General features: G+C 38.4%; 1 protein-coding gene and 3 non-coding genes across 7 annotated transcripts in view; 3 read left to right on the top strand and 1 right to left on the bottom strand.

The window, feature by feature from the left end:
* The first annotated feature begins 402 nt into the window (after window positions 1–402).
* trnaa-agc lies at window positions 403–475 on the top strand. The gene has a single exon. It is a non-coding gene; the product is annotated as a tRNA-Ala (tRNA).
* A 452-nt stretch (window positions 476–927) lies between these two features.
* Window positions 928–1,000, top strand: trnav-aac. Its single transcript has one exon. It is a non-coding gene; the product is annotated as a tRNA-Val (tRNA).
* Window positions 1,001–16,428: 15,428 nt separating this feature from the next.
* On the bottom strand, window positions 16,429–16,501 carry trnaa-agc. Its single transcript has one exon. It is a non-coding gene; the product is annotated as a tRNA-Ala (tRNA).
* A 422-nt stretch (window positions 16,502–16,923) lies between these two features.
* Window positions 16,924–21,913, top strand: part of LOC122557824 (USP6 N-terminal-like protein) — a 264,478-nt gene continuing 259,488 nt past the window's right edge. For 3 of the 4 annotated variants that reach the window (XM_043705913.1, XM_043705909.1, XM_043705912.1), the window contains exon 1: window positions 16,934–17,125. The gene's annotated coding sequence lies outside the window, so the exon portion shown is untranslated. Of the gene's footprint in view, window positions 17,126–21,913 lie in introns of all 4 variants that reach the window. The other variant, XM_043705915.1, reaches the window with a different exon arrangement.

Here is a 21,913-nt window from a genome sequence, read left to right as displayed (position 1 = left end):
ACCCCGCAACCCTGGCAACATCCTTGTAAATCATTTCTGAACCCTTTCAAGTTTCACAATATCCTTCAGGCGCTAGCACCTGAAGAAGGTGCAAGGTTCCGAAAGCTTGTGTTTTCAAATAAACCTGATGGATTCTTACCTGGTTTGTGATTTTTGACCTTGTCCAACACAGGCACCTCCACATGATAGCATACTTCCAGACAGAATAGAAAACATGAGTGTGGATAGTTTGCACACGCTGTCATTTGTTAAGTATAAATTTGCCAACATTAATGCTGCTGATTTCAAGGGTTTTCAACTATCAAAATTGTCGAAGATGATCATCAAAACATAAATTTTAAAATTAACCCCAAAATGACTGGAAAGCTACTCCAGCAACTTAAATAAAGCTTGCTTGTGTGAGGGGAATTAGCTCAAATGGTAGAGCGCTCGCTTAGCATGCGAGAGGTAGCGGGATCGATGCCCGCATTCTCCAGTGCTTTTAATTTACTGTGTTCAGCTTTGCCGATCCTTTTCAGACGAGACAAAATTGACCATGAAGGAAGGGGATGTGGGGGTGATAACCTGCCCTCACTTGTAAAGAGTGCGTCTGGCTTCCCCGACCTTCCAACATCATCTAGTTGTTTGAAGTTTTATTCAGTGCAGGAGGTTGCCACTGCTTATAAGAGACCCTCGCCCATGATTATATCCCTGGAAACCAGGCATGTGGATGTCAGGACCTGATAAGGTGCTGGGCTTCAGTCGGTGGAGGGACGGGACGGGAGGCTGTGCTTCAGGAACTATTTCGAGCCGAGCTATGGTACCCGAGAAATCAACGGGAATCTGAATCTTCACTGCCTTATTTTCCAAACTGTGGTTATACGACTCAGATCTTGATTTCCTTGTCGCCTCTACATTAGAGTCCTTTTCAAAGCGCTTTCTCTATAAGTTTCCGTAGTGTAGTGGTTATCACGTTCGCCTAACACGCGAAAGGTCCCCGGTTCGAAACCGGGCGGAAACAGTTTTTAAGCATTGTAATAACTTTTACAAGCAGTTTAAGACAAGTCAAGATTATTATGTTTCAGAATTCAATATTTCTGATTTTAGATGTGATTTTATAAGTTTGTAATTACAGCAGGGTTCACAGTGGAATTTGATGTTCTTGAAGTTTTGCTTCCCAAACATTGTTTTTAAATGTACACCAGCAGTTTTATTAATATTATTGGACCTATAAATTATGCATGTTTGATATGTCTATCAAATACAAGTTGTTCCACTACAAAATTGTCATTGCACTGTCCCACTAAAGTATTGAAAATAGTATTCTACCGTGACAAATACAAATATTGATAGTGCATTATGTATATTGGTACATGGATAAGGTGAGGATGGGTCACAGCCCCCTCTCTTTTAACCCCCTTTTTGATCAGTCACAACAAATTTTACTTTTTATTCTTCAGAGCACTTAGTTATTATCCTTCAATTAAACTTAGTTTATCAAATCAAGAATGAAGGAGACTCAATTGCAGAATTCTTCTAATGAAACTGGTGGATTTTTATTACTCAATTAAAAATAATGAAACGCAACATTAAAAACACCTAGGTGAGGTCCAAGTTCATCCCCTGCGGTTGGAGGGTTCCCAGTCGGAAGATAAGACGCTCCTCCTCCGACCGTCGGGTTGTACTCAATTAAAAATAATGAAACGCAACATTAAAAACACCTATAAAGCTTACAAAGAACACGGAGATGGGCGGGGTATCTAGTGTAGACAGGAAGATAGGTTGCAGTGTGCAACTTTCTGGAGTTGCAAGATTGAAACCTGGTCCACAGAACTGCCTGGCTGTCCTCCTGTTTCCTCAGCAGTGGCAAAACTTTAAGATATCTTTGAGTTATCAGTCAGTGATGCTTTTCCAAATTTTCTTTTTCACTGGTGCTAGTTTGTTGAAATTAATATTGAGAGAGAAAGAGAGGCAAGCTTTCTGTCTCCTCGTTGCCTTCAGCCCGTTGCATTTTCTGTCCATCATTGCTCAAAGCAAGCTTCTGAAAAATGATTTATTTTTAATACCTTAATCTATCTCCATTGCCTTTTCCAAACTGAACTCTCTGTAGGCAACCTTTCATCTCCAACATGTGAAGTTATTATGCAAAACAAAGTTATCCAGTGAAACAATCGGTGCAAATTTCTTGACTTTCAGTGCCTTGTGATTAAAATGGCACTTTTTTATATATTCCATGTGGGCTGCCTAGGCTTTTCAGGTGATCACAGCAGCCAGGTTAGGTCAATAATGCTCTTTTATATTTGAAAGTACTTATAGTTCATATAAGTCTAAGGCATTAAAGTTGTTAATAAAGTTGTAATAAAATGCTGAAAATTGAATATAGCCCAATTTCACTACCATTGTAACACAACCGTGATATCACATAGGATCTCAATTAGAAATGGTAAATTCATTTCACTACTTAAAACTAAAGTACATTAATAGGACATTGGAGTGAAATTTCATTCTTCTCCATTTCCAATATGTTACAAGTTGTGCTTTTTAAAAAAGCTATGCAAAATGTAAGAAAATGTTGGCTGCACAATAAATTCAAAGTAAGGAAGCTTTGAATAAAGCTGACATTTTCTTACCTTTTCAGTTTTAGATGAAAATGGGTCAATAACTAGGCATAAAGTCGAAACAAAACAGTGCCAAATTCATCTCAAGAACAGTCCATTATTATTTTTAGGTTTTGATTTTGCCTGTTGACACCCTGACCTGAAACAATGAGGGCTACAGTAATAAATGTGTAGTTGAGGGACAAATTACATTGTAAGGCCCTTGCAGCCAATTTGCTTTATACCTGTGTTGCTACCAGCAGTTTCTCAACTGGTTGAAAAATCATGGGCAGTATATAAGGTGACAATTTGTGGTGGAATTTAATGGGATCCTCAGGATCTCTCAGGTAAAATTATGGCCAGTTTTGGGAAATATGTTCTCTCTTTCACATTGTAGTTTTTAACTACTTAGACAATTTCAATGTGTCTATATTGTCTATGAATGTTCTGAACTCTGGAGCTTCTGGCCCATTACTTCAAGAATTCTGGGACCAACTGGAAAAGAAGCCTTAGTTTTAATCTTTTTCAAATTTGTATAAGAATAATTAGAAATTCATTTGCAGGTGTTCATATAGTTTGCAAGCTCACTCATTGATGCTGGAGACCGGTTTCATTATTTTCTATCATTACTTGAAAACGATGTCTGACTGATTGAATTAGGTGATCTTGATCATAATTACTGCTTTTAAATTCACTTTGTTGTCAGTGAAGTAAAACAGTTTAATTAGTGTTTTCTCAGTCATTTGACAAAAGAATTAGAAAGGTACATCCTGCTCAGATCAGATGGGACCTATTGTTGCAATGTTGTATGGTTAGGATATTTGGCTCCACAGGACCATGTCTAAACGTAAGAAACTTGGATTAAGTATGAGAGTGATAGGTATTTGAGAGAATATCTCTTGCAACACTCAAATAGGGTTTAAATCAGAAATTCTCAGCCTCATTCTGAGTAGAGATGTCTTTGTGATGAGACTAAATGACAGCATGGCAGAGGAGATTTCAGTGAAGAAAACATTTAGAAATTAGACAGGATGGAAGACCAAAAGGACTTTGAATAACTGAAAAGTGGGATAATAGAATTTTGGCTGCTGAAAGTTACAGAAAGTTCCTGAAAAAACTATTAACTTTTTTTTAATGAAGATGCAAGAAGGAGGGCTAATGAGGGTAGAAAGTCCTTAATGGCAGAATGGTCAGGAAAGTAAATACCCATGTGATTCAAGTTAGATTCAAAATCTGTTTAGATGCAGCAACCAAAAGGTGATGGTCAATGGTATTTTGTGAAAGGGAAGATGTTCTAGCTAGACACAACAGGGCTCAGCTCTGGGTCCCTTACATTTCTTGATAAATATGAATTATTTGACTGAAAGCTAGAAAACACATTTAAGAAGTTTGGAGATGATACAAAGGTTGATTGTGAGAGTAACTGAGAAGGAGAAAGCTGTAGACTTTAGGGACACAACACTGCAGTAGTCAGATGAAGAAAAGTGTGGCTCATGGAATTCAATCAGGAGAAACATGATGTAGTGTATTTGAGGAGGGCAACAAAGCAAGGACTTGCACATTAAATGGTAGGATACTGAGAAATATAGAGGAACAAAGGATCCTTGAGTCCATGACAATCAATGTCAATAGCAGAGTAGGTAAATAAAATATGAAGGCATTCAGGATGTTTTACCATTTTTAGCAGAGGCATAGAACATTAGAGGAATGAGATTATGGGATTAACTGTATAAATCAATAGATTACAGCTAGACTACTGAATACAGTTCAGACCACACAGACAGGGTTCAGAGGAGATTTACAAGGGTGTTGCCAGAAATTGAGAATTTAAACTACCAGGATGTTGATTAGGCTGTGGTTGATTGAGATGTGTAAAATTATGAGAGACCCAGATTGAGTTGATAGGAAGGATTTTTTTTAAAGGTCAATAACCAGGGGCATAGATTTAGAGTAATTGGTAGAAGAATAAAAGGGAGTTAAGCAGAATTTTCATATTCAGGGGTGGTGGTTGTTTGGACTTCACACCTGAAACACTTGATGGTACATTATTGAAGTGTTGTAATCTGCAAATCTACAGACAAAAAGCTGGGTAGTTCTTTATTGATCAGCAAATACATGATTTGCTAAATGCCATCCTTATGTGAGATAAATGTACTAATTACACTCTGTAATACTAATGGAATAGGCCCAGGTGATGATCTGGAAATGAAAGCTCGGCTATTATCATAACAAAGCAAAAAAACTATAGATACTGGAAATCAGAAACAAAAAACAGAAATTACCAGAAAAACTCAGTAGGTCTTGCAGTATCTTTGGAGAGAAAGCAGAATTAACATTTTGGGTCCAGTGAGCCTTCTCCAAAAACACAAAACATTAATTCTATTTTCTCTCCAAGATGCTACAAGACATGAGGTTTTTCTAGCAATCTCTGTTTTTATAACAGTTAGTATAACAGTTAAGCTGGGATGTATGGAGGATTTAATAGTGGTGATATGTAACTAAACAGGGAGTTTTGGTGAGTCAGAAAGTTTCATTCTCAATTTGGTTCCAGATTGACTTTATGTTAATAAATTCAAATAGAATGGTCTTGATTGAAAAATCCATCAGAGATTGTGGTGAGTTCTGATGGGAGGTTACACACCTGAAAACATTGGACCAGGCTCTTATTCTGATATTAGGACCCTGCCAAAAAGAAAAAAGTTGGGAGTCCCTAGATCACACTGCCTTGACCAGACAAGCCTATGACTATTCTCAAATCATCAGAATTGCACTGGAGCAGTCTCACCATCCGAGTAAAGAGTGTCAGCAGTCTCTAAAAGCTGAAAGACCAATGGGAGGCCCTTCAGTTGTGACACATTGGTAACCTCACCAGGCAAGGTGAGAGCTGCTGGTGCAAGTATATAGAGAGAAGGGCACCTCAATGTAGAGGAGCCACCCCCAGCCAATGACCATAGAGTCCATGATGTGTGCAAGAGGTGCAGTTCCTCACAAGTTTAAGCTTGGCCCACCCTCCAAAATTCAGCCAATTACCTCTGGCTCTCTCTTAAGATGCTACTAGGTTTGCAGATCTTTTTTCCATACTTTTTTTTAAAACATAAAAGATTGTATTACTAGGACTGACGGTGACTAGATTTCAGTGATCATCATTATTGATGATATTTATTTGTTTTCAGTGATTTTGTTCCAAAATTCCTGATTATAGCTGCGCAACACTGCTGAAGACTAAAATCTGCTACTCTTGCTTTCATAATAGATAGTATTGTAAACCATTGTTAACATTCTCTAAAATTGCCCACACTGACCATTAGCAACTGCAAAGAAAAGATAGAAATAGATATAAAACGTAACTGCAAACAAAATCAGAGGGAGGTGAGCACATGGAGATGGAGAAGCAGGAGAGATTTTTAGATTTGGTTAGACCACAATTTAGCCTTCTAATTTAAGTTTTAACAATTATTTCAATATGTGAGAAACTAACCAAATATATTAAGTTAAAGCTGATGGATGGTAACAGTTTAATTGATTGCAGTTGTACTGTCACTTCACTGATCCAAGAATTGCTGTAAACTCCCAGGAATATGTAAAGCAGGAGGTCTATGGCCTGTTCAACTATGGGCCTGGTGAAAGCATGGGCATCTTCATTTGTATCTTTCAGCTCAGTATCCAATAGTTGATGATGGCCCACTATATCCTAATTCTGTGCATTCACTGTCTTTGAACACCAGTATCACTGATGATACTCCTGCGTCTTCACAGCAATCACAATCAGAACATCAACCAAGTTATGCACTGATGCAGTTTGTCATGGAGGCATCACAAGTAGGTCAATGACATGCCTCAGTGAAGAGCATTATGTAATAATATCCACATGTGCGTAGCAGAGCTAGTGTTCATGTTACACTGTGGGGGTGAAATTCAAGCACCATCATGATTCCTCATCTCCAAACATCATATCATTGCATCCTTAGACTTCAGTATGTGAATGTACAGCTCTGAGACATTATCTTCAAGTATTAGGTATGAAATGTGCTTCAGAAATGCGAGGCCCAGGTGATGCTTTTAAGTTACTGTCTGATTACATTTACTTATTTGAGAAGTCAATGCAACAATTAATATAAACAATGTAATGGTCATGATTGTTGAGGCTGTGATTTGTAACGTTTATTCTTGGAAAATGATTGATCTGTCAGTGAGATGAAATTTGATGCCAGATAGGCAACATGATTGTCTTAATTGATAAAGTAATCAAGGGTTATGGGGATAAGGCAGGAAAGCAGAAATGAGGATTATCAGATCAGCCATGATCTCATTGAATTGTGAAGCAGACTGAATGAGTCAAATGGCCTATTTCTGTTCCTACGTCTTATGCTCCAGAGTTTTATTTTAATGGTTTACTGTGTCATACAATGTGAAAATCTATCCTGAATTTTTTTTTCTTCTCTTACAGCTGAAGCATTCTCCTTTAAAGTCAGTTTTATATAAAAGCAAGATGAAGGGGTAGCATGTATTTAAACAAGTGCCAGGCATTGAAAGAGTTAACTCATTCAGAAGAATTTTTATTTGTTTAAAACATGATATGTTTGTCGTTGCATATTTTCATTATTACAAGTTGCCTTAGGTTTTAAATTAAAATGACAATGTAATTTTTGAAAGTTCAATGAAAAATAATTTAATTATTATATACGTTGCTATATACATAACAAAAAGGGAAGGGTCAAATTAAAAATTGAAAACTTCCAACTTTTCTATCAATTTTGTTTTTGATAATGGATTAGTATCATGTGATCAAAAAAGAATGGGGAAATTCCTTTTGGAAGCATTCATAATGGTCTGCATTTTCCAGGATATCTGACAGCCTTTGAAAAAAAAATGGCCAATGGTTTTCTTTTTAGATTACTTTAAAGGTTTCAAAATGAGTGTAAAACAATGAGGAGAAAAATAAATGATGAAAATCTTTCAAATGCAACTTAATAATAAATCTGGCTTTGGGACAGTGATGCAATTATCCCTAGAGGTTATACATTGGAAAATATTGAAGGAAAGCAGGACTTATAATCCAGTGATATCTGGGTCTGGGAATCATATTAATGATGGTGAATATGTTAATAAGCTTTCAGCATTGATTCCTATGTATTCCTGAAATAAGGTCAGATAAACAATAGTAAATTATTGGTTGTTTTGACAATTTTTTAAAAAATAGGCAATTTAGATTTGAAAATCAAAATAAAAAGAACTGTTGCCATTGCGCTCTTTTCTTTCAACATTACACAATCTGTTTAGAGTGTATCGTTTCACATATTGATTCAACCAGGCAGTAAATCCACCATTTTCTTTTGCTTAAGGTCCTCTGCAAGCTGCAGATCTTACATCCCTTCCCCCATAACTATCCATGCATCAATTGATCATCCCCAAAGACACAGCATGATTAATGTAAACTGAATAATTGAAATTAAAATGTCAAGCTTTTCAATTTACTGCCATATAAATTTGATGCAAGGTTAAAATGCTTCCTCTTTGTTACAACCTTGTTGTAAACATTAGCCTTCACTAAGCAGCTAAAATAAACCTTAAATAGAATGATTAAGCCTGAAGGTGCAACTTCAAAACAATGTGATCATCAAAATGCCTATGCTGGGACTGTAAAAAACATGGTTTTGCTCTCTGAAGTTGGTGACTGTGAGCTAAACTTTCCTATTTTTTAATGTTTTTATCACTGACATTCTTGGCGGCAATCCGCCATGGCTCATGGCAACCTATCCCATGCAATCTTCCACTCTTTAGTTCATTAGTTATACAATTGGCCTCTTCAGCACCCATATTGTGACATCATGTGGCGAGAGGAAAAAATGCTCACTGGTGCCAGGACTTTGTGACATTCATGCTGCTGGTGTCATATTTAAACACTAGCTCAACAGAACTTAAGGTACTACATGCCAGCAACCTCCCTTCACACTGTGGACCTGCATTGTTACCCTAAAATAAATGGCCCAGAAAGACAAGTTATCTCCTCAGTTCACCCACAGTGTTGTGGAGTTCAGGTGGGGAAAAGATATTTTTTCTTCTAACTGACAAAGGAGGCCATACCAACAAACTAAACCGGAATGTACAAAGACAGTAGCAGATGCTATAGGTGAAACATTGATGTAGCATGGTGTAGTGCAGCAACCATGTCCCTTGATTGTTCAGTACTCTGAACTGTGACAAGCTAATGCCTCTCCCTGTGCATCAATAAATAATGAAGGCTGTAGAGGCTGGCATCTTCCAAACTGAGTGAAGCTAAGAAAGTAAACTAAAGCCAATATATGCATCCTGCGTAGATGCCGGAGATGCATGTGTGTGCTTACGCACAAAGATAAAAACAGATAGTAAGAGTTTCCACAAATATTTAAAGAGGAAAAGAGTAAATAAAGCTAGTGCTTCTCCTCTGGAGAGTCTATCTGAGGACTTGATAATAGGAAACAAGGAACTATCAGAGGAAGCCAAAAGAACTCTGGATGCTGTCAAACTGAAACTAAAACAGAAATTGCTGAATCCACGAGAGGACTTGATAGAGTGAATAGTGGGAAGATGTTTCTTGTTGTAAGGGAGAATAAAATGAGGGGGTGCAGTTTAAGCAAAAGAGGTCTCCCTTTTCAGACAGAAATGAGAATTACTTTCTCTCATAGGGTTGTTACTCTGTGGAATTACTGGAAGCTGCATAACTGAATTTATTCAAGCAGAATTAGATAGAATTTTTTTATACACAAAGGAATGAAGGGCCATGGGTTCAGACGAGAAAGTGGGGTTGTGATCACAGTCAGATTAGCTCTATCTCTATGATATATTCCAAAATGTAAAGAGATAGGGCCTGAACTTGAGAATTGTAGAACAAACCTTTGCACGATTACTCCATCTTACAGTCCGTCTTGATGTTGCTGCCTTTTTGAAACAAACACAAACATACAATGGTAGTCCTTCTTAGGTGGAGTTTCAATCATGTGAAAGCCAGCTAATACCGCACAACGGACACAAAACAATTTTTAAAAATTGTGATCTCCCAGTGTCAAAGATATAGAAAGACAGATAGGGGATGGGTAGTTTTCGGTATCATTTTGCATAACAAGTTTTCATATGAGTCGTTTTGTCTCTATTTCTTTTTGTAGCTAAGGTGTTTGCGGTTTATTGCCAATTTCAGTTATCAAATGTGAATCAGTTCCTTGGCAATGTTGTTTAGGCATCCATTTTATAATTGGCCAGAACGGTTTCTGCGGCCATTTAAAAAAAAGACTTCCTGACTCATTTAAGATCTTTTCTTTCAAACACAAATAACAGGTATTAAATCAATCAGTGGAATTAAGGGGTAATGGTCCATATATTAAACTTCGGGGCAAGAGTTTGGAGACACTTTTCTATTTGTAATTTATTATTTATTTTTCAAATAGTGTGCTCAGTAATATTTCTGTTGCTCAGGCAGAATGATACTGTACAATACAACTAAGGTGAAGCTAACATCCAAGTTTCAGTGGGTAATAAGGGAAGCAAATTGAATGTTGGCATTTTTTTCAAAGGGAATGGAATAAAAAATGGGAAACTCTTGCTAAAACTATACAAGGTACTAGTCAGACCACACCTGAAATACTGTAAACAGCCATGTTCCCTGATCTAAGGAAATGTATACTGGCATTGGACACAGCCTAGAGAAGGTTCACTAAGTTAGTGCTGGGTATGAAGAGATTTTCTTATGAGGAAAGGTTGACTGAATTAAGCTTGTACTCATTGGAGATTAGAAGAATAAGAAGAGGCCTTACTGAAACATGTAAGGTTCTTAGGGGGCTTGACAGGGTAGATGTAGAAAAATGTTTCCCCTGTTTCCCTCATTACAGAGTCTAGGATGAGGGAGCATAATCTTAGAATGAGAGATTGTCACCTAGTTAAGACAGAAATGAGGATTTTTTTTCTCTGTCAGAGGGTATTGAATCTGTGAACTTATTTACAACAAAGAGCTGGTGAAACTGGGTTACTAAGTATATTCAAGGCTGAGATAGACAAATTTTAATCTTTAAGTGAATCAAGGATTGTGGAGGAGAAGGCAGGAAAGTGGAGTTGATGATTATCGCATCAGACAGGATCTCATTGAATGGTGGAATGGATGCTCCTATTTTGTCTAGTCTCATGGTATTGTAGTGTTATGATCATCTCTGTGTGCATATTTATCAGAGTGACCACGAGGCAATCCAAATGGGATCAGGGATCTGCAATCCCACAGGAACAGGACAGGTAAACCTGGCTGCTATTCAGGAATGCAAAATTGCAAAATGCAGAATAGCAAAATGTTATTGACAAGTATTTTCAAGGATGGACACTTCCTACAGCTATGGCTGCACTATTTGTGTTCATTATTCCAATGTTCAATCACTTTCCAACTCTGATAACATTTTGAAAGTAATGTGCAAAATGGGAATAATGCTTAGCACTAACCTTGCACTGATCTCTCCAGGGTTGCTGATAATGGTAACACCTTGCATGATGAAATGACACAAATGCACGCAGCAGTGACTTTTTTTATTTTTCTTGATGTCACTGAACTTCTTCCTAATTTGTCCCTCAACACAGTAGGCCTGGGCAATCATGTTCACTTGTCTCACGGACAATTTGGTATTTGGTTAGAAGAATTGAGTTCTCGTGCTTGTTGGATAGCTATTCACTTTCTCTCCATGTCCTGTGAAATAATTTCTAAGACATATTACTGAAAGGGACTTATCCCTGACCATGATTCACAGCATTATAAAACATATCTGTTGCTCCAATTTCTCAAATTGTATCACTCATGATCAACTAAGAGTTCATAATAGTTATTTCATAGCAGCTGATTTATTCAATGTGCAGCCAGTCACCTTCCAACCCTGATTTTCTGTGCATGAAAAATATATTATGAGGGCACCTTCCAGTTAAGCTAAAGAACCAATTTAGAAGTGCGACTATACTAATTCTCTTGTACTGCTTGATATGAATACACAAACACACAAACTTTGGGTACATTCATCTCTCATTTTGTCAGGATCATACTTTTTTACAGAAATATATACTTTCAAAACACTGTCCTTTTAAAGGAGAACCGTTTGTGGGAAAATATATCACAGTTCTTTTGTTTGGGGAAGACAAGTTATACATTATTTTAATCATTTGCAACAGATATAATGATGGGCAATTTATAATATTACATAATGCATATTTTTAAAAATCAATATGTTTGCCAAACTTTCCTCCATGGAAACAGAGCTGCATTAAGAAGGGATTTTGAAAACTGGAAAGCAAACACTCCCTTCATTAGATAGTGGCATATTATGCTGAGACTCTATCAGGTCTGCTTCAGGAATGTTCATCCCTCATAAGTATTCTCATTTACAACTTGGTAAAGAACCAAAGTATATCCTGTCACTTCCTGACTAATTTAAAATAACTGCTATTTTAATCCTTTCAAGACATAATGTTATTTAAATAGCCAAATTAAATTTTTTTTTAGATTTCAAGGCAAGTATACTTCTATAGTTCTAAAGAATTCACCAGTGAGATTCAGACCAAAGTGAATACCCAGAACCAGAGAAAAAACATGCTTATTTGTAACATTCTACAAAGGCTAATTTGCACTGAGTATTGCTTGACTTCCTAATATAGGACTTATTATGTTTGGGGTTGATGAGAAGGTACACGGGAAGATTATTGTGTGTAGGAGATGGGGAGAGGGAAAGGGCTGATTACTGTGGGTGGCAGATGGGATTTCATTATCATGTCATGGTCAAGGGGCTGATAAAAGAATGTGTGGAGATGAAATGGACAGGAGGGACTACTGTGTGGTATGGCAGAGAAGAACTGTAGAAAACTCAGCAACTAATTTGTGTATATAAAAAAAACCTTCAACAATACTGCAATAATGAAGAGATAATCTGTTATACAATTTGAAGCAATGTTAGCTGAGGGGTAAATATGGACCAGGATTCCAAGGGATAACCCCCTGTTGAAAATAGTTCTTCAAAGTGGTACCATGGAATGTTATGCATCTGCCTGACAGATGTAAATTTAATGTCCTATTCGAGTATCTCCTCTTGTATTGTACACCATCAGTTCTGCCCTGAATTTTCTGTCCTCATTACTTCTCTGATGAGCAGGCCCAAATTCCTAAGATCTTTGAGATTTTCCATCCTAGTTGTGCCAACTTTAAACTGGAAGTTTTCAGCAACAGAGACAGCTAATGTTCTGACATCTGGGATATGTCTTACTTCTGTTGAACCAATGCTGCACCCTCTTTAAGAATTTGTATAGACATTTATAAAAAGAATTAACGCAGTTAGCATTGGTCTGATAGAAAATAAGCTATGGAATTAATAATGTAAAATAAGGAGATGGCAGATGAATTGAACTTTATTTTGCATTAGTTTTCACAATAGAAGATACAAGTAATATCCAAGAAATAGTTGTAAATCAGGCAATGGAAGGGTTGCAAGAACTCTAGAAGATTACAATCACTAGGAAAGTGGTAGAAATTGATTTTGGAGTTGTGGGCTTACAAATCCCTGGATCATGCTGGACCTCATCCAAGAGTTTTCAAAGAGATAGTTAATGTTTGGTTTTAAATGTTTGGTCAAAATCTCCATAGAACCAGAGAAGATTCCATTATATTGATAATTAGTAAAAATAACTCTTTTTATTCAAAAGGGGAGAGCGTCGGAAAGCAAGAAATTGTAGGCCAGCGAGATTAACATCTTTCTTAGTGAAGATTATTAGAAGTTATTATTAAAGACATTATAGCTGTAACTTAGAGACACTGACACAGTACGGAAGCAGACCTTTTAGTCCAACTCGTGCATGCCAACCAAGCTTCCTAAACTAAACTGGTCCTATTTGCTTACATTTTGTCTATATCTTTCTAACCTTTCCTATCCATGTACCTGTCCAAATATCTTTTAAATGTTGTAACTGTACTTGCATCTACCAGTTCTCTGGCAGTTCATTCCACATATGATCCACCTTTTGTGTGAAAGAGTTGCCCCTTAGCTCCCTTTTAAACCTTTCTCCTCTCACCTTAAAAATACACCCTCTATTTTTGAACTCCCCAAGTTCATGGTAATCAGGCAGTGTAGACATGGTTTTTGAAATGGAATTCGGGTTAATCAAATTTATTGGAGTTATTTGAATGAGTAAAAGTAGCTAAAGGAGAACCAGTGGATATACTCCATTAGATTTCCAGAAGGGAAGGTGCCACATCAAAAGTTATTATGGAAAATAAAAGCCCATATGGTAGGGGAGTAAAATATGGATAGCAGGTTGGCCAGCTAACATGAAACAATAGGCAATTATGGGTCATTTTCTGGTTAGCAAGATGTAAGAAGAAGTGTGCCAAAGGGATTAGTGCTGGCTCCTCAACTTGTTGCAATTCATATAAATGACTTGGATGAAGGGATCAAGGTATGGTTACTAATTTTCTGATGATGAAAAGGTAATTTAAAAAGTGAGTTGTGAAAAGAAATGGACAGGAGGGATTACTGTGTGGAGTGGCAAAGAGAAACTGATCACTGTGTGTGGGTTTGGGAGCGTTCCACTTGACCAGGGAGAGCTTAGCTGAAGCTTACATGAAAATATAAATAATAAAATTTTTATGAAATACATTAACAGGTTTTCAAATCTTATATATGTATTATTTATTTGTTGATTGAGAATATGTAAACTTCAGTAAATATTGATCCATGGAAGTTTACAGCAATGAAAAAAAGGCTTTTGGCCCACCAAATAGTCACAGATAAGGTACCGGAAGACTGGTGCCACTATTTGAGAACAGAGATAAGAAAAAGCCAGGAAACTATGCATCAGTGAGCCTGACATTGGTCGTGGGCAAGTAGTTGGAGAGGGTCCCAGGGAACAGGATTTATATGTATTTGGGAAGGCAAGGACTGATTAGGTCTAGTCAACATGGCTTTGTGATTGGGAAATCATGTCTCACTAACTTGATTGAGTTTTTTTGAAGAAGTAACGAAGAGATTTGATGAGGGCAAAGTGGTGGACGTGATCTATATGGACTTCAGTAAGGTGTTCAACAAGGTTCCATATGGTAGACTGGTTAGCAAGGTTAGATCTCATGGAATACAAGGAGAGCTAGCCACTTGGATGCACAATTGGCTTGAAGTTAGAAGACAGAGGGTGGTGGTGGAGGGTTGCCATTCAGACTGAAGGCCTGTGACCAGCGATGTTCAGTGCTGGGTCCACTGCTTTTCGTCATTTATATAAATGGTTTGAATGTGAACATAGGAGGTATAGTTAGTAAGTTTGCAGATGACACCAAAATTGGAGGTGTAGTGACCAGCAAAGAAGGTTAACTCAGAGTACAATAGGTTCTTGATCAGATGGGCTAATGGGCTGAGGAGTGGCAGGTGGAGTTTAATTTAAATAAATGTGAGGTGCATTTTGGAAAGGCAAATCAGGGCAGGAGTTTTACACTTAATGATAAGGTCCTGGGGGCAGTTGTTGAACAAAGACACCATGGAGTGCAAATTCATACTTCCTTGAAAGTGGAGTCTCAGGTAGTTAGGATAGTAAAGAAGGCATTTGGTATGCTTTCCTTTATTGTTGTATAGAGTACAAGAGTTGGGAGGTCATGTTGCAGATGTACAGAACTTTGGTTAGGCCACTTTTGGAATATTGTGTTCAATTCTGGTCTCTCTCCAATTGTAAGGACGATGTGAAACTGGAAAAGGTTCAGAAAGGAGTTACGAGGATGTTGCCAGGGTTGGAGGGTTTGAGCTGGAGGATGAGGCTGAATAGGCTGGTGCAGTTTTCCCTGGAGCATCAGAGGCTATAAAATTATGAAGGACATGGGTTGGGTCAATAGACAAAGTCTTTTCCCTGGGGTGGAAGTGTCCAGAACTATAGGGCATACGTTTAGGTGAGAGGGAGGGTGGTGCATGTATGGAATGAGCTGCCAGAGTAATTAGTGGAGGTTGGTACAATTACAACAGTTAAAAGGCATCTGGATGGGTATATGAATAAGAAGGGTTTAAAGGAATATGGTCCATAGTCTGGCAAATGGGACTAGATTAGTTTTGGATATCTGGTATGGACGTGTAGGACTGAAAGGTCTGTTTCCATGCTGCATATCTCTATGACTAACTCTGCGCCATTCACTGCTTATTATCCAACCTATTCTTGTGTCATCTCCAAACATGATAGTGTATTCTCTTCTGTCATCCACATCATTAAAATATATTCTAAATAATTGTGGCTCAACAGTGATCCCTATGATATTACACTAGTTATAAATAGCCATCCTGAAAATGCCCTCTTTATCTCTACTCTCTTCCTCATTAGTCAGGCTGATCTTCTATCCATGCTATTTTATACTTCGCCTTTGTCTTATTAGGTAGCTTTATGTGCACAACTTATTAAATGCCTTTTGGAAAACCAAACATGTTGCATGCACTGGTTCCTCTTCACCTCTTCTGCTTGTTATCTCCTCAAAGAACTGTAATAAATTTGTCAATCACGATTTTGCCTTTGTGAAGCCATGCTGAATCTGCTTGGTTTTATTATGTATGTTTAAAGGTTCTGCTTTTAATTTTTTTATAAGACTCTAAAAAGATGTAATAGCAGAGCATTCAGAATATTTTGTTTTTAATTTTTAAATGTGATGAAGTTATCTGCCTTTTCAGGCTCAACTTGAATCCTACTCACCAAGGGTACTTTTATTTTTCAATTACCTTAAACAAAAGGTCTTATCTTAGATACTTATATTGGATATTATAGATATCAAAAAATGTTGGTTTGTTGATCTACAGAAATTTGACAGAAACTTTTGGAAGTCCAGAAACTCGGCACAAAAATACTGTGGAGAATGCGGGCATCGATCCCGCTACCTCTCGCATGCTAAGCGAGCGCTCTACCATTTGAGCTAATTCCCCATGACACCTAACCTTTAATCTATAAAATCCTCCACTCTATCGTTTGTTTCTATCAGCCTTTTTGAAAAGAGATTAGTCACTGTAGAAGTCAAAAACCATGGTTTCACTCTGAAGTTTCCATGATCTGTAAAAGACCAAAATTATAACGGTGCAACATCTTTTCTGCTAGCTGTGTCCAGTTTCCTCCTAATAGCTAACACCGACATAACCAAAGGGGTGGAATGATTTTAAAAATATATACAATATACCACATGCAAGATAAAGATCAATGCAAGGTGCTTTCCTCTGAATTCACACGCTTTTATGCTGAATGCAAGAAGATAATAAAGGAAATGGGACGGAGTGCGGCTGAAATGACAGCGCTTCGTATATATAGAACAAGAACACTTCTTCCCCTCCCCGCAGCCCCTGAACATGAAAGCTACACAGCAGATGGTGCAAAAGCAGCACGAGCGGCGCTGTGCGCGCGACTGCGGCCGGAGAGCGCGCGGCACAGCTGTGCGCGCGGGCTCGAGCAAGGGCAGCGGCAGCGGCAGCGGCAGCGGCAGCATCTCGGTGTCAGGCAGGAAGACATGCAGAGAGAAACGCAGCGGTAGGAGCGAGCAGCCCAATCTCGACCGTAAGGTAAGGCGCCGGACGGCGGGGTTTGTCCCACCCTCCTCTCTGTCTCTGTCAGCAGGTAGTGGAGGTAACGGCTTCTTTCTTCATGAGTGTGGACGGCTGAAGGAATCGTGTGTCTGTCCGTTCAGGGTGGCCCCGCTCGCAGCCACTGCCGGTGGCTGTTTTTTTTTGTTCTGACAGGGCACTGCTGCTGACATTTATTTCGGCTGGAAAGAAATCCTTGATTTATCATGCTGCATCTCTCTCTTCTGGGTATTGTTTGACTGTGGGGGTTCTGTAAGATTTTTTTAAAAAAAGAACCTAGGCAGTGATGTTACTACACACCTCTGAAGCAGATGGGAGTTCAGTCCAGGCCTGTTGGCTCAGAGGTAGGGACACTACCTCCTGCACCAACTGTAACAATATGGTGTTGGTTCATTTGGACTGTCCTGCGATGATAATTGTGAACTGTTGGTGATACACATTTCAAAACCGTTCGGTGCTGAGGTGGACGCACAGCGTGAACCGGGGAGATGGTGTCAGTTATACAGCAATCAAAATACACCCAACCCGGCTTAAAAGGAAACTCGCACATGATTTGAGAACTTATATCGCCGACACTGCTTTTTCTTTCCCAGAAAATTGAATACAGTTATTATGTTTTTTTTTGGAAACCCTATTTTATTTCACGTCAGTTTGTAAGCAGTGTACAGCACAAATATTTTTATAGTGACTCCTCAGTGGTGAATGCTGTCAAACATTATGGATTTTGCGGAATAAATAGTTCAGTATCCCTTGTTCCAAAGGAGGGCATCATAATCTAATAATACGTTACGTATGTTATGACATTCCTTGGTTCTGCTAGTCGAGTGTTGCAAGAAGATAGTAGTAGTAGTAGTAGTAAAACAGTGTTGGAGTGTGCACGTAAGTTATTGCAGCTTCAAGGACCAGGATTTATAAGGATGACGTAAAGTGGGTGCAGAAAGATATTTGAGGGGTAACAACATTATTTACTCTAGTAGTAAAAAACACAGGTTTTTTTTTAAAAAGCATTTGACACCTCTAACTTGTTTGTTTGGAGAGACATTGTGTTCCTTTGCAGGAAGCAATTAGGAAGGCAAATTATATAATTGTACTGAACTCTGGTGAGACCAACGTTTGGAGTTGGGTGCACGGATTTGGTCTCTAAGATTTGTTCTAAGGAAGCTTGCATAGGAGGCAGTATAGTGAAAAATCACTCAACTGTTACTTTGCTCTTGAGATGAGAAGCTGAGTAAATTGGTTCATGAACTGCCTGGAGTTTTTAAGAATGAGAGGTGATCTATTTGAGATGTACAGAGCTCAGGAGGGACTTGATGAGACATAGAGATATTACTGTGCCTTGCTGGTAAAATTAGAACATTGGAAGGCGGGGGGCGGGGGGAGAGGGTTGTTCATGCATTCTCTCAGGCTAAAGTCATCCTCAAAAGGGATTATGGGTTTTCCAACATTGAATATATTTATGGCTGACATTTTTCAGGCAGATTTCGGGTCTCCCAGGAAATTGAAGGATATGATAACTGATTGGGGAAAGTGGGCTAGAGGCAGAAGTTGAGCCATAAAATGATGGGGCAGGCTTGATGGTTTACTCCAGTTCCTATTTCTAATGTTCATATAAATATACCAAGATTATTGTAACAGCTGTTATACAATTAAAAATAGATGCATAATTTTGAAAGTTACATGGAAAATTTTGCTACAGTATTCAAGCGCTTACTCTGGTGCCTCTGTTCTCTTGAGTTATACATATTTGGATTTGTATGTGCTTCCTCTTTTAATGTCATCTGCACATTTGTACACCATCAGTAGGCTCCCACTCTTTCTTCTTGTATTTCTTCCTTTGGTCCTAACGAAGTTGAGGTATATGGTGCTGAATGGAGGTATTCAAGAAAGTCTAGATTGTTAGGTTGGGAGATATGAGATGGTACTGGAGGAAATAATGGTGGTACAGAAATGCTGACTGGCATGGACCAGGCAAGGGGCACCAGATAATGGTAATGATTATTTGTGAACATGGAAGAGATAAGTGGATTGAAGTCTTAGTGAGAAAGTTACAGGTTAATTTTAGATATGATGAAGACTGATAAGACAAAAATTGATTTCCAAGAAACTTAGGGTTTTGGAGAATATGAACAGCAGTGGAGACTGCAAAGGTTATGCGGACTACTAGTTTTAGTACTTCTGAAATCTATCATTCCATTGATTCATCTATTTACTATTCTTCTTCCAAACATTTGAAACCCCAAAGCAGTAAATAAGTATTTTAGAAAAAAAATCCAGATGAAGATGCAAAATTTCTTATTATAAATTTCTGCGAGCAGGCTGAGGTTCAGAATGTGGTGACTTAAAAATATTCTAATATGTATCTAATTAAAGATGGATGTTAGGTTTAACGTTGAGGCATTTCCTCCTTCAGTATTGCTTTGCTTTATGACTAGATTATACTATTATGTTGGTCCAGAGTGATGCTGATATGTTTTGATCTTCTGCTGTGAATGAGCTTGTTTACCTCTAATGTTGTATGTAGTGTTTCATTGCCTGTGCAGCGATTGTCTGCTTTTGTTCCAGTTTGTGTGTATTGGTCTCAAATTGCTTTTGTACCTGGATTAATTTAGTACAGTCTAGGTGTGAAATAATTCTGATAAACTGTGATAGTTTATCAGAACTTGGCAACTTCAGCAGTAAGTGTTGTATAATTAGTAACTTGCCAAAACAAAATAGATTTTAATGTTACTATTGTTATACTTATCAGAGTTTTCCTTCATAGATGTGACAATGCAAGTATACCACATCATACAATGAGCATTCTGTTTCGTTCTGCACAAAGTGAAAACATTGGTACCATGCTTAACATTACAGCATTTGTTTCCTAGTTCACTGATTGTTTAATAAATGCACAAGGAAAAATAAAGATAGCAAATTATAATGAGTTTACTCATTTAACTGAACACAAAATATCTTCTGCTAAAATACACACATTGTGCCAGTAGCCAATGGAGAATATAGACAATAAACTTTGTGTTCCTCTTGCCATAAGAGTGACTCTTTTGCACTGTCACATCGTCCCGAAATTGGGATGCAGCATTAAACCCAGTTTAGATACAGACCATATTATATTGACTCGTCACAAAGTAAGGTTTAAATTTAAACTTTGTCACTTGATATAGACATGCAAATGATGTGAAGTTAAATGCTTCAATTTTGAGAAAGCAATTAAATAGTTATAAAGAAACAATATATGTGGACTGTCTTTATGTTGAATCAGTATCTAACATCTGTTCTTAGTGCTCAGTTGTTCACTATTCCATTTTGACGTGGCTTTTTCCCTTCCCAAATTTATAGTATGATGAAATTATGGCCTATATCTGCAATCACACTTTGTTCTGTGTTCTCCGATTTGGCACCTTCTCCTCCTTTGAGGATCTCACTTTGTTCCACCAAACTCATCTTTCCTCTAACATCTTTATTGTCTACAGTTAATCCATGTATTGTGCCAAGTTTCTTACTCCATCTCAATGTTCAACAATGTTCCCTTCCTTCTGAGATCATTACTTTCCTGTTCAAACTTGTATCTTCCTTCATATAAACTCTTTTACCCATACACATGGCCTTATTACTTCACAAGCCTCTCTACATCAATTATTCACCAGCCAAGTCCCCTCTTTCATGTACCAACCTCACTTGCTTCTGTGATTGCCCGAGAAAGAAATCTCTTTCCCCCAAGTTGCTACAATTGCATTTTCAAACTCGTTCCATTTTTTTCATGCTTTGGCAAATAGAGTTAAGGAGAATCCAAAGTGTTTTTACAAATACATTTAAGGACAAAAGGGTAACTAGGGAGAGAATAGGGCCTCTCAAAGATCATCAAGGCGGCCTTTGTGTGGAGCCACAGGAAATGGGGGAGATACTAAGTGAGTATTTTGCATCAGTATTTACTGTGGAAAAGGAGATGGAAGATATAGAATGTAGGGAAATAGATGATGACATCTTGAAAAATCACAAAGGACTCAAAGCCCTCTGCTTCTTCCTTTCCTGCTGTACCAACCAGTACCCTTCCACTGACACCTTCCTTCGACTGACTGAACTGGTCCTCACTCTGAACAACTTCTCTTTCCAATCCTCCCACTTCTTCCAAACCAAAGGAGTAGCCTGGGCATCCACATGGGCCCCAGCTATGCCTGCCTCTTCATAGGATATGTGGAACAGTCCATCTTCCACAGCTACACTGGCACCACCCCCACCTTTTCCTCTACTACATCGATGACTGTATGGGCGCTGCCTCGTGCTCCCACAAGGAGGTTGAACAGTTCATCCACTTTACCAACACCGTCCACCCCGACCTCAAATTTACCTGGACCGTCTCAGACTCCTCCCTCCCCTTCCTAGACCTCTCCATTTCTATCTCGGGCGACCGAATCAACACGGACATTTGCTATAAACCGACTGACTCCCACAGCTACCTAGACTACACCTTCTCCCACCCTGCCCCCTGTAAAAACGCCATCCCATATTCCGATTTCCTTCGTCTCCGCCGCATCTGCTCCCAGGAGGACCAGTTCCAATACCAAACAACCCTGATGGCGTCCTTCTTCAAAGACCGCAATTTCCCCCCCAGATATGATCGACAATGCTCTCCACCGCATCTCCTCCACTTCCCGCTCCTCTGCCCTTGAGCCCCGCCCCTCCAATCGCCACAAGGACAGAATCCCACTGGTCCTCACCTACCACCCCACCAACCTCCATATACATCATATCATCCGTCGTCATTTCCGC

This window comes from Chiloscyllium plagiosum, chromosome 16 (genome assembly GCF_004010195.1).
Source record: "Chiloscyllium plagiosum isolate BGI_BamShark_2017 chromosome 16, ASM401019v2, whole genome shotgun sequence".
Lineage (NCBI taxonomy): Eukaryota > Metazoa > Chordata > Chondrichthyes > Orectolobiformes > Hemiscylliidae > Chiloscyllium > Chiloscyllium plagiosum.
Note: the sequence above shows the minus strand (reverse complement) of the source record. Positions and strands in the feature narration are given on the sequence as shown.